Here is an 11,178-nt window from a genome sequence, read left to right as displayed (position 1 = left end):
CTTTCTATTCTAACCAGCAGTCGAAAGCTCTGGTTTCTCATAGCCCTGCCAGTACTGGGAGGGTATCAGTGCTTTTAATTTTAGCCATTTTTTTTTGTAAGCACAGAATGGAATTTCTTTGTGGTTTTAATGAGTATTTCTTGATGACTAGTCATGTTGAATGCTTTTTCATATACATATGGATAGTTTATAAATTTCCTGTTAAATGTCTCTCCGAGTCTTCTTACTCATTAGACATCATTGTATTTGTTTTCATTGCCAAATGGTAAAAGTTTATATAAATCAGGAATTTATATGTGTCAAATATATTTTCACATATATGCCAAGAATATTTTCTTCTAGTCAGCTTTCTCACCGAAGACTGTGGAAAAGGTTTTAATAAAGCACATTTCTTTTTTCTTTCTTTTTTTTCAGAGTACACTTATTCGCTCTAAGAAATCTTATCCTACTTCAAGAACCAAAAATCAGTTTTCCTTTAAAAGATACACATTATTTTATTAGCTTTAGAGGTGTTTAGCTCTCATGTCCTGGTGTAAATATTTGTTTACAGTGCGAAGTGAAAGCTGAACTTCAGTTGTTCCTTATCGATATTGGATAATTGGGCATTGACGTTTGCGATCCAAGTTTAGGAAGCAAGTGTGGGATGCTGCATGGCGGTAGAATGCTCACTCAGCGTGTGTAAGCATGTCTGACGTTTCTGTTCCCAGCACGGCAAAGGTGGGGAGAGGGAAGTAGAAGGAAGAAAGAACATATAGAGACCAACAACATAAAAGCCAGCATATCAGTTGCTGTTTATTAGGCAGTTGTTTGGCTATCCATCCATATTTTTATATGAGGCATTCATAATTTATAAGCAGACCCAAGTGGAGAATAAGAATTAGTAGTCAACTACTGATTCTTACTAGACTTGAATGTAGAGCAAAGGAACAACTAAAAACTTGTTGGGAGGACTAGAGTGAGAAGCCACACAAGCTTTTCATTTTCTAACCTCCTTCTCAGACAACACAGCACCAATGACAGCGCAGAAACCACAAACCCAACGTGGTTCCTTGGGTTTCACGATGCCTTGTAGGGTCTGCCGTCACTCCTGGCTATATTATACCTGGTTTACGTTTTATCTTTTCTACTAGCCTGTCACAGAGCTCCTTGGTCACATCAGTGTGCCAGTTCCAAAGCACGGTGCAGAAGCATAAATGTTAGCACTAGTTGGTTCAACAAACACCTTGAAGGTGTTTAAGGAAAAGGGGGTTGGATTTGATTGTATAGCTTGAGAAGTCCAGAGACTAGGATTGCTTTTAAAATATAAGGTGAACATTGTTTTGGTAAACATTTTAATAGTGAAAATGGTCTATTGCTCTCATTCCATGAAGTTATCTTATATATTATGTATACCATATATATAATTTTTATAATTTAAAAATGTCCTATAGCAGTCAAAGCCAGAAAAAATTGCTTAAAGCATGTAGTAAGTGCAATTTATATTAGCTTTCTGAAACCAGAAAAAAGCACCCCATACACTAATTTGTTAACACAAATTACCAGTATTTTCTCCTCTACTTTAAATTGCAATATACACATTAGTGAGTTTGCTTTAGTGAATGTTTATTTATGCAGGATTTTATGAAATAGGGAGGCGGAGAAGAAATGCTGTTGGACAAACGACCTCTGTGGGTCGGGCGCACTCCGATCCCTGCTTCTCTTCTGAGGTTGTGGCCATCTCGTTTGTTTTGACATTGGCACATCTCTGTCTTTCTTTGCTGACTGCAAGACGCTGAGGTAGTTGAAAAGCCCTCCCAATGGCTTTTTTATCTGTTCTCGGTGCTGTGCAGAGCCGGGGCCACACAGAGGAGGTGCTCCTTGGCTTTGTGCAAGCATCCTTCTGCCTCCCACCCCCACCCCGTGTTGTTCCCCGCCCGCGCTAGCGCTGAATTCGCAGATCTTGGTTGCCACAGTCCTGTTCCTGCTTCTCATTTCGCCAGAAAACGAGGTAGCTGTAGCCACAGATAGACTTTTTCCTTTTTTTTTTTCTTCCCTCCTCTTACCCCTCCCTAGACCTCTCTGGGCTTTGACGTCATGTGTGCTCCTTTCAGTTGCCATAGCAACCCCATTCCCCAAGCCCTCTGTCCCTCTCCTCTGGTAGGTTCCACAATGGTACAGGCAGCCTCCCGCTGCACAATGGTTTCCAGGCAGTGAGAGAGGGTGATTCAGCAAGCCACTCTTCTTTTTAAATCTCCCGTCTCTTTTTATTTTTATGGGGGTGGGTGGTGCTTTGTATATTATATGCTTACCTTTTTTTTCCTATGTTCATTTTTACAAATTTCCTTTCTCTTCCCCACTCCTCAATCCCTAGGGGCTTGAGTGAGCTAAAGATTGGGTCTCCTTGGAAATCACCTGTCTGTTATTATTTTTAAACCATCTTCGCACCTCCTCCTTATTCCGGTTTGAAATGTGGCTTATGAAAACCCAGTAGGGAGGATTTCTGGGGCAAGCATCCGGACCAGGATCCCAGTTCTCAGGCACGGAATGGTAGGTGACTCCTTGCTCATTTTCGGTTCTAACCCATTTTGGGAGGGTGGGTGATTTCTGTCATTGCTCTTGTGGGATGGGAGAGAGCATGAGAAAGTAGGAAGTGATGGGGTTGCAGAGTCAGTTTAAGGAAATGCACTGTGTCTGGGGCAAGAAGACCCTGGCATTTTACTCTGGGCAGCCTCTTCTCAGCCTGAGGCTGAGACCTTTCTGTTTGGACTGAAGAGTGCTCGAAGGTGGGACAGACCATTATTATTGTGACCCGGCAAAGCAGAGGAAGAGAAATGGACACATGAGGGTGGGGAGACAGACAGACAGATAGATAGATAGATAGATAGATAGATAGATAGAGATAGATAGATAGATAGAGAGAGAGAAAGAGAGAGAGAGAGGGGCTTGTTTAGAAGTGTGGATCTCAGTTTGAGAAATGCTATAGATCTTATAAGATATTTAAAAATTTCATTAATAAACATAAATTTTATTTACTGACAGATTTAGCTTTAATTATTCTGAAATATATTCATATAGTTTGTATATATGTGTATATACATATACATACATATATATACATGCATACATATGCATACACACGTATACAACAAACTAATGATGTTCTTCTTGTAGAAAGACCCTAAGCTAAATTTGGGCTACAGACAGGAACACAGAACAGGGGCTTGATCAGGGAAAGAGCAAACATTGGCACTGCAGCCACATAGGTAAAGGTCCCTTTAAGAAAGTGATCGCCCAGTCACAGTAGGCAGCATTTTTCTATGGCAAGATTCCCAGGTATTCTGCACTGAGATACTGTGTCCCCTAGAAATGTCAGAGCATTTTCAGGAGAAAAAAATGCTGTCATTGGAAAAGAGCTTGGTGACACAGTTAATGGAATTTATGTGTTTGCTCCTTCAAGCAGAGTAAGTGTGGTTTATAAGAAAGCTTTCAAGCAAATCAGGTTTACGGATAGTTTAAGAAAATGATATGTATGCATTATATATATATATATATATCCCTTTCTTTTCCCTCCAACATTTAAATGTAGAGGCCAAGATGCTGCTTTGACTGCCTTATGCGGATAACTTTCAAGGGCATTGAAATCTGGCTGCAGAAAAGAATGGCTTATCCCAGGGCAGTAGGTTCTGAAGCAGGCACAAGGTTGTTTACGTGGTCTGCTTTTGCTGCAGAGCTATATGTCTGTATGACAGCACTGACCGTAACTTTCATGATCACAGGCTAAGTGAGATGGGACAGGCCACAGTTGGCAGTGAAGGAAGGTGGGTTTTAGACGAGCCCAGGCATCCATCACCTGACCAATTTTTCCCTCTTTCCCAACGCTATTACTGTCAGTCCTGGAAGGTCTTGCAGAATGCTGATCAACATATTTAAAATGGTTGCGGTAATGGCCATTTCTCTGGAAGAGGCTTCCGCAGGCATCTGTCCTCGGTGAGCATGTATGTTTCAGTACAGCCAGCCATGCTCATGAATGAATTCACGAGCTTCCAACTCCACTTTGGAACCATTGGGTTTTAGGGCTAGACAGTTTGATGCAGCAATCTTGCTGCTTCTGGTGTATGTTTTCTTTCCTTTCTTTTTTTATGAACTTGATCTTACCCTTAATTTGGACAGGAAGTACTGGGTTAGTTTATATACCGACTTCAAAAGGGATGGTCTCTTTCCCCACAACAGCACTGGGAACGGTGAGAAATAAGTATGAATTTCCAGCTTCCTTACTGGTCTCTCTTCCCCTCCTGCCATTAGTAGCTTTCATTTGTGGGGCTCTGGTTTTTGCAAAATCTTTGCAGTTGTAATGAAAGAGATTTCCAGGTGACAGGGAAGCCAAAACTACCCAAGGAGTGGCAAATTCAGCTGCCTCCAGCTTCCTACTTTCTGCCCCCCAAAACACATCTGCTGGGGGAGGTGTGTGTTTGCGTGCGGGAAGGGGGTGATTCTGAACAGATCCCACAGGGACTGAATGTGTTCTCGCTGTCACTGTCTGGCGCATCTGCAGCTAGTACTACAGTTTCCTAGTGTGTGGGGGAGATGTTCCAAGGTTAAGAGGAGAGTTGACCGTGGATAATGTAAGATACAGTTATTTTACATTTACAGCAGAATTCATTCACTGTCAGTGTATGCTACAGGAATATCAGAAGCAAAGGAGGTTTGCCTAATGTAAGTCTTCAAAGGCACATACATATACTGAAAGATATCTTATAGCCTCACGTAAATGAATCTATCTCTTTAAAAATGTACACTTAGCTACAAAGTTTTTCCATCCTGATGATAAAAGATAAAGTCCAATTAAGGTTTTCTTTTTTGTTAGACTCAGGGCCAGGCATTTTTCCTTTTTGTTCTAGAGCTGACCTTTTGTAGCCAGAGGATAGACAGAGAGTGGAATTGTGAGTAAACCAAGCAAATCTTTGGTTGCTCATCGGAAAATTAGGCTGCTAGTGAAAAAAGAGACTTCCTTCAGTCTGCATGAGAAGCAAACACATCTCCAGCTAGACGGTGTCATCCCTGTTCCTCTTGCTTCCCCTGAAATCCTTTTGGAAGCTCCTGCTTGGCATTGTGGCAGTCTTGCTCAGAGAGGCGCAGAAGTGTCCAGTGACAAGAAAGGAGCGCAGTGTCTATTAGCTTGCGGAGCCCCTCCCACCACACATGCATCTGTTAGTGCACCTTCTACAGAGCATGGAGGACGCGTGGGGAAAGTGGGTCCACAGATGTCTGGGAGAGAAGCCTTATCAGTCAAGACGAACAAGATCCGTTTGTTTCATCAGAGTACTGAGATTATTGATCGCATTACATAACCGCGAGCTGAGGCACTGTGCAACTGACTCTGATAAGACGGCTTGCTGCATGTTGCTTGAAGAGAACGGAACCTGGGATTTCAGACGCTTGTTTCTCCATACATGTTTTCACACTGAAGTCCTAGTATTTTGAGTAGGTTTTGTTTTCTTGTTTTGAGCATATTTCAACCTCATGAGAAAATTAAGATGAAGAAAGGAAACTTTAAGATCCGTATGTTTTGAGGACCATTGTTTCCCCTACGTGTAACGTAGAAAAATTTCATTTTTAAAAATAGGGAACATTGGTAAAAATTCACGTCAGTGGGTTTTCCTCACAGAAATTAAACCGAGTCCTGGTTTGTGGCTAGTGGCCTGCCTGGATGCACCAGATGCTTCCTGAGTACACCATCTTGGAGTCATTGTCCTCCTTCCGTGTGGAAATGGGGCTGGAACCACAGAGTATGAAGGGATATGCCCAGGTCTGCTTCTTTGGCTGTGTTTATTCCGTGTCTATAAGAGGACGCTTCCTCTTTATACCCATCACCACACAAAACAGCCTGTGCCTTCAGGTCTGTCTTGCTCAGCCTAGCATGCAGTAGGTACACAGCAAGCACACAGTAGGTATCTGTTAAATGAGAAGTGCTGCGGGTGGAAGAGGGTGAGACGATAAAACAAAGCTTCAGCCGTTGGAGTCCATGCTGGTGTAGGGAGTTGAGTTAAATAGTGAGGATGGGATGTTAGATTGACCGTGCAACAGGACCAGTGGGGAAGCTACTTCACTTTAAAATGGTGATGTGTGACAAAGGAGACTATGCTGGGATGTTGGAAGTGGGTGAGCGGGTGGCAGTGGGAAAGCTACTAGAAATCACCCCTTGCCAGGGGCAAGACTCTTATTTGACTAAAAAGGGAGGTTATTTCAGGATTTGATAAGTTGGAAATGAAGCTCGTGGTTTGGCAGTGGGTAGAAGGTTGAAAACTGGCATAGGCCTTGAGAATCTGGTCTAAACTAGCACAGCAATAAGTATAAAGAGTGTGTCTGTAATATGATTGGATTACTACAGCGACCTCCTTTGCCTCCAGACCGACATGCGCTTAATTTTACTTCTTGGACCTCAGGACCTCCTCTCCTTCTTGTTGGTCACCTGTAGCCATTGTTCTGGTGAACTCTACTGTAAAAAGAAGACTGTGCCCCAGTAGAGGCAGAGCTGACGTATCTCAAAACTAAGTCTACAGTCAGAAAAGCAAATATCCTGTCCATTCAAATAATTACTAATTGGGGTTTCTGTTCAGATTTTAAAAACATCCAGCTGTCCTGTTATGGAGGACACCAAAGTTTCTTTGTTTGTAACAAATTCTAACAGAAGTTATTACCTCAAGTGTCTGATGTTATCATCCTGCCTCTTGCTACTTGGGAAAATTGTTTTATTGTATTTGCATTTTAGTTTTAATAGTGTAAGTGACATTAACTGTGAAATCTTAAAATCAAGTTGACGTATCATTTTGCTCTGATTTTAGGCTAGTGTGAGAACACCACCAGCAGGACCATCTCAGATCTTGGTTATGGCAACTCAAGCAAGAAGCTGTTGAATTAGACCCCTTTCCTATAGATGAGAAACCACACAAGCAGTGGTGAGTTGAAAATCTACAAGTATTCCTTAGTAGAACATTTATAGTCTACATGAACAACTTACCTGTCAACTATTATCTCATATATGGATCTGAAGAAACACTACTCTAAATGGTGTCAATCTAGGTAAAAATATGCAGGACAGAACATGTACATTAGTTGATGGTGTGTGTGGTCATTTTAATAACCTCTTATAAGTCTGTGGTTTTGAGATATACCATGATACCATCTCCAAGAGCCATCCCAGTCTATGTAGGATGGCCTCAGTTAATAACATCATGTTGTAGAATAATAGCTGGGTAACATTTCAAGCAGTATTTTTTGTTTGCAGCATGCTACTATTTGATTAAACTCCTTTAGTGGAAAAATTGATTCTGAGCTAAATCATAATGCTTATTTCCTTTCAGAAACACATACACACACATACACACACACACTTCATACACATCACACGTACATACCACATACCTCCCCACACTTGTACTATGCCCACCTACCCACCTACACCCATAACACACACACACACACACACACACACACACACACACACACACACACACACACTGTTTAGTTCTTCAGGCATATAGGAACTACAACAGCATCATCAAATTTGTGGATATTTTAATCTACAAATCCATTTACTCATGAAAAACACCATTAAACACACACCTAGTTGCTCTGCCTAGTTAGAATAATTTGGAAATGCATTATTTTATAAGAATATCAGCACACCCAAGCAGGGTGTCTTTTAAATTCAAATCTTGATGCTTGATAGTCACCAAAGTGAGCAGGTAATAAACTACAGTTGAAATGAACAAGCTCTAGTTTGTCAAATAACATCGATGAGAAACAGAATGCATGGTAGTGCCTGTAAGACTCCAAAAGGAAGCTGTTGGTACTAGCGATCAATATCTCACTTTCATTTGCCTGGTGCCTTCTTAATAGCAAGGCTGTCCCGTGGCTCATTGTGGTGCTTATAGCTGTGGATATCCGAGGAAATGATTTCTGTAGTGGTTCTTATTATGGTTCCTACAAGTTGCAGATCCAAGAATCCCCAGTATAGTGTACCTTATAAAAATATATTCCATGTTTGTTAAGAAGAGAGAATCGTATACAATTGCCAGTAACCAACCATTTATGAGCTATAATGATGACAGTTTTATGTGGTTGACTCTATATGTTGTTCTATGTTATTCCCAGTGAGTAGAAGATTTACACTATTCCCAGGCTAAACATCTACCTATTAAGGTAAAATTTATTGGGACCCTGTTATATGGATATCCTATTGACTTTTGAAACAGATGAGATTCTCTGTCTTAAAGCACTTTTCAGTGTAAAGAATGTGTTACTTACACAATGTGCTATTAGCAGGACAGATGCAGCTTAACGATGATGTACTTGGGAAGTATGATTTGGTAGGTAGACACAGGGACCAAAGGCATTTCAAAGAGAAGAATCACACAGACATGGTGAAAACAAGTCAAGACTTCCCACAAGGGATATTTTAGTGGATATCAGGAGGTTAGCCAGAGGAAAGGCACAATCATTATACAGTGGGGACACTTAGACTATCAACTGGGAGAGTGATTGCTTGGGAGAGTATTCTTGTTTACCATTTGTACAGAGGGGCACAGGAGACACATGAAAGCTTCTTAGACAAAGCCAAGGCATTGAGATTTTACCTTAAAATGAAGAGCTTTTGGAGATCTTAGTTAGGAGAGTGACTAATATTGTGGATGTTTTACCCACTAGAAGAATATATTAAATAAGAGAAAGATAAAGATAGTTATGTATCATATTTCGTAGACTCCCAGCCATATGCTCTAGATCATGTGCTTTCCTTCCACCATAGGTGACCACACAGCCACTCCCTGCCACTCCTCCCCTGCTGTCCTTTGTAGAATTTACATCTACGTGTCTCCACATGTATTTCAGATTGTCTGCCCTGCAATTCCACCTATTTGTCATTATAGCATATGTATTATTAACCCTCTGGTGACAAACCTCGAGTTCACACATATAGTGTATTTATAGCATAGGCTGTTGCATGGCATTTTATTATAGAACTATACCAAAATTTGCTGATCCTTTTGCTGTTGATGGGTATTCATATTTGATCTGGTTTCTGTCTCATACACTGGAATAAATATCAAGAAAAGGGGCTTCTAAGTTTTGAGGTATGTGTGCCTTTAATTTTAATAAATCATTTAAAATATTTTTGAGTTGGACACATCAATTTGTACTCATGGTGATGGTGTAGGGGAAATTCAGCATTTTCCCCCTGTACTTCATTTGCAAGCTCTTATGTTTTTCTAATCAGGTGGATGTATAATTATACTCATATAAGTATCCATTTGCATTCTGCTGATTACTAATGAGGAATATCATTCCATTTTTTTAACATGGCCAATTGGTGCTCCTCTTTTGTGAAGTGCCTGTTCCAGACTTTTTGAGATGTATCTTTCAAAATGGTATTATTTTTGAATTCTTACTGTGTAATTGGCACTACACGAGCACTTTACAAACATTAATCTTCAATCATCTCTGTGACTTACAGACAAGGGAATGAAGAGTTTAGGAGGTTAAATACTTGCTGACAGATAGGCAGGGAAGAAGCTGTAGACTTAGCATTCAACTTGAAGTCTTTATGACCCGAGAGTTCTTTAGCTTCCCAGAGTTTGTTCAGAGGCTGATTAGGCTGTGGCCAGAGGGGACATTAGAACAAAAGTAATGAGAGTGTAAGGCACAGAATTGACAGTAGTGGTTACATACCGAAAGTGTAGACCTGGAGATGAGCATGGGGGGAGGGTGAAGAAGGTGAGGATGGAAGACATCTCAGGTTTCCACATCTGTGAACTAGGCAGAGTGGATAGGAGCCGTATGTGTGTATTTATAGTCATGGAACTGTAGGAGCCTCTAACAATATACTTTATGATTCTAACATTTAATAAAAAATTAATTAAAGCCTGTAGGGTTATAAAATTCTAGGTTAAAAAGAGACAATGGTGTTTATGTGGGTCAACTTTTTACTTTTTAAAACATGTGGCACTAGTCGCTAACAGTGAGCAGGAGTTTTTATTCAAGATGGTGTGTCACCAAGTGTCATGTTAAGAACAGATGCCAGGACTTAAAAAAACAAAGAAATACCAAGCATTTAAATTAATATGCAAACCTACAATCAACCTACTTTATTTCTTAAACCCTTCTTGGGTCAGCACCCTTCGGTCCAAGTCTATCATCACTATCACAGAAGCTCTGTTTATCATCTTCTCAGACTTAGTTAAGTATCCTTGGCACTGTCATATCTTTCTGCCAATGACTGTACCAAGGAAACAGCAATGGTTATTTTAGTTTACAGTTATTGCCATATAACCTGCCTGCACAAGGACTTGTCAATCTGTTCATCTAATAATTTCCCTTCTTAAAAACCAGCACATTCTTGCGAGGCCCCATCTTAGAGACTCCAGACACCTAGCACTGCTTGGGACTGCAATCTGTCTCAATCCATCTCCACACTCATGGCTCACCTTCTCTGTGGTTTGCTACATAGTGACAGTCCTGCCTTTCCCCTGTTCCTTGCAGATGCCTCCAACTTACAATATTTTAACTTAGGTTTTGTTGCTTTACAATGCTCAAGTGATATAAGTCCATTAAGATTTGTGTTTCAGTAACTAAGAAATGCAGAGACAGGGAAATGGTCATACTTAGGGAAGAACCCTCCCAGTTGCTTACCCAATACCAAGTGATCAGCTCTGATCTCACATACATACAAGCAACACTATTCAGATTCTGCAGGATGTACTTGCATACTTAGGAATACATATGTACATACATACATTCGTGTGTGTGCTCTCATATGTGTGTGCATAACAAGAGTTAATGAAAACGAGTTCATGAATTTGAGAGAGAGCAAAGGGGTACACTGGAGGGGTTAAAGGGAGGAAGCAAAAAGGGAAACGATGCAATTATATTTTAATTTCAAAAACAAAACATCATTAAAGAGAATCCTGCTTCAGATTTTGAGTCTTGATCTTTTGCCCAGCTGGTGATGTGCTGGGCGAAACTCACTTGTGATGACTGGAAGCAGCAGGAGTCTGCAGGCCCCAATTAGCTGTATGAGTTACATAATACTTTATTATAAAATACATTTGCATTGGATGACTTTGGCCAACTGGAGAATAATGGAAGAGTCCTGAGTCCACTCAAGATGAGACAAGCCAAGCTATTATGCTTGTAAGGTTGGGT

At 40.7% G+C, this 11,178-nt stretch overlaps 1 protein-coding gene across 5 annotated transcripts in view; it reads left to right on the top strand.

The window, feature by feature from the left end:
• Nucleotides 1-1,968: 1,968 nt before the first annotated feature.
• The window catches only part of Mapk10 (mitogen-activated protein kinase 10), a 256,057-nt gene continuing 246,847 nt past the window's right edge, over nt 1,969-11,178 (top strand). For 2 of the 5 annotated variants that reach the window (XM_040747540.1, XM_040747542.1), the window contains exons 1-2: nt 2,143-2,526; nt 6,822-6,935. The gene's annotated coding sequence lies outside the window, so the exon portion shown is untranslated. The other 3 variants (XM_040747536.1, XM_040747538.1, XM_040747539.1) reach the window with 3 other exon arrangements.

This window comes from Mesocricetus auratus, unplaced genomic scaffold, assembly GCF_017639785.1.
Source record: "Mesocricetus auratus isolate SY011 unplaced genomic scaffold, BCM_Maur_2.0 Super-Scaffold_100006, whole genome shotgun sequence".
NCBI classification, from domain to species: Eukaryota; Metazoa; Chordata; class Mammalia; order Rodentia; family Cricetidae; genus Mesocricetus; species Mesocricetus auratus.
The sequence above is the reverse complement of the archived record's forward strand: the minus strand, read 5'-3'. Positions and strand labels throughout refer to the sequence as shown.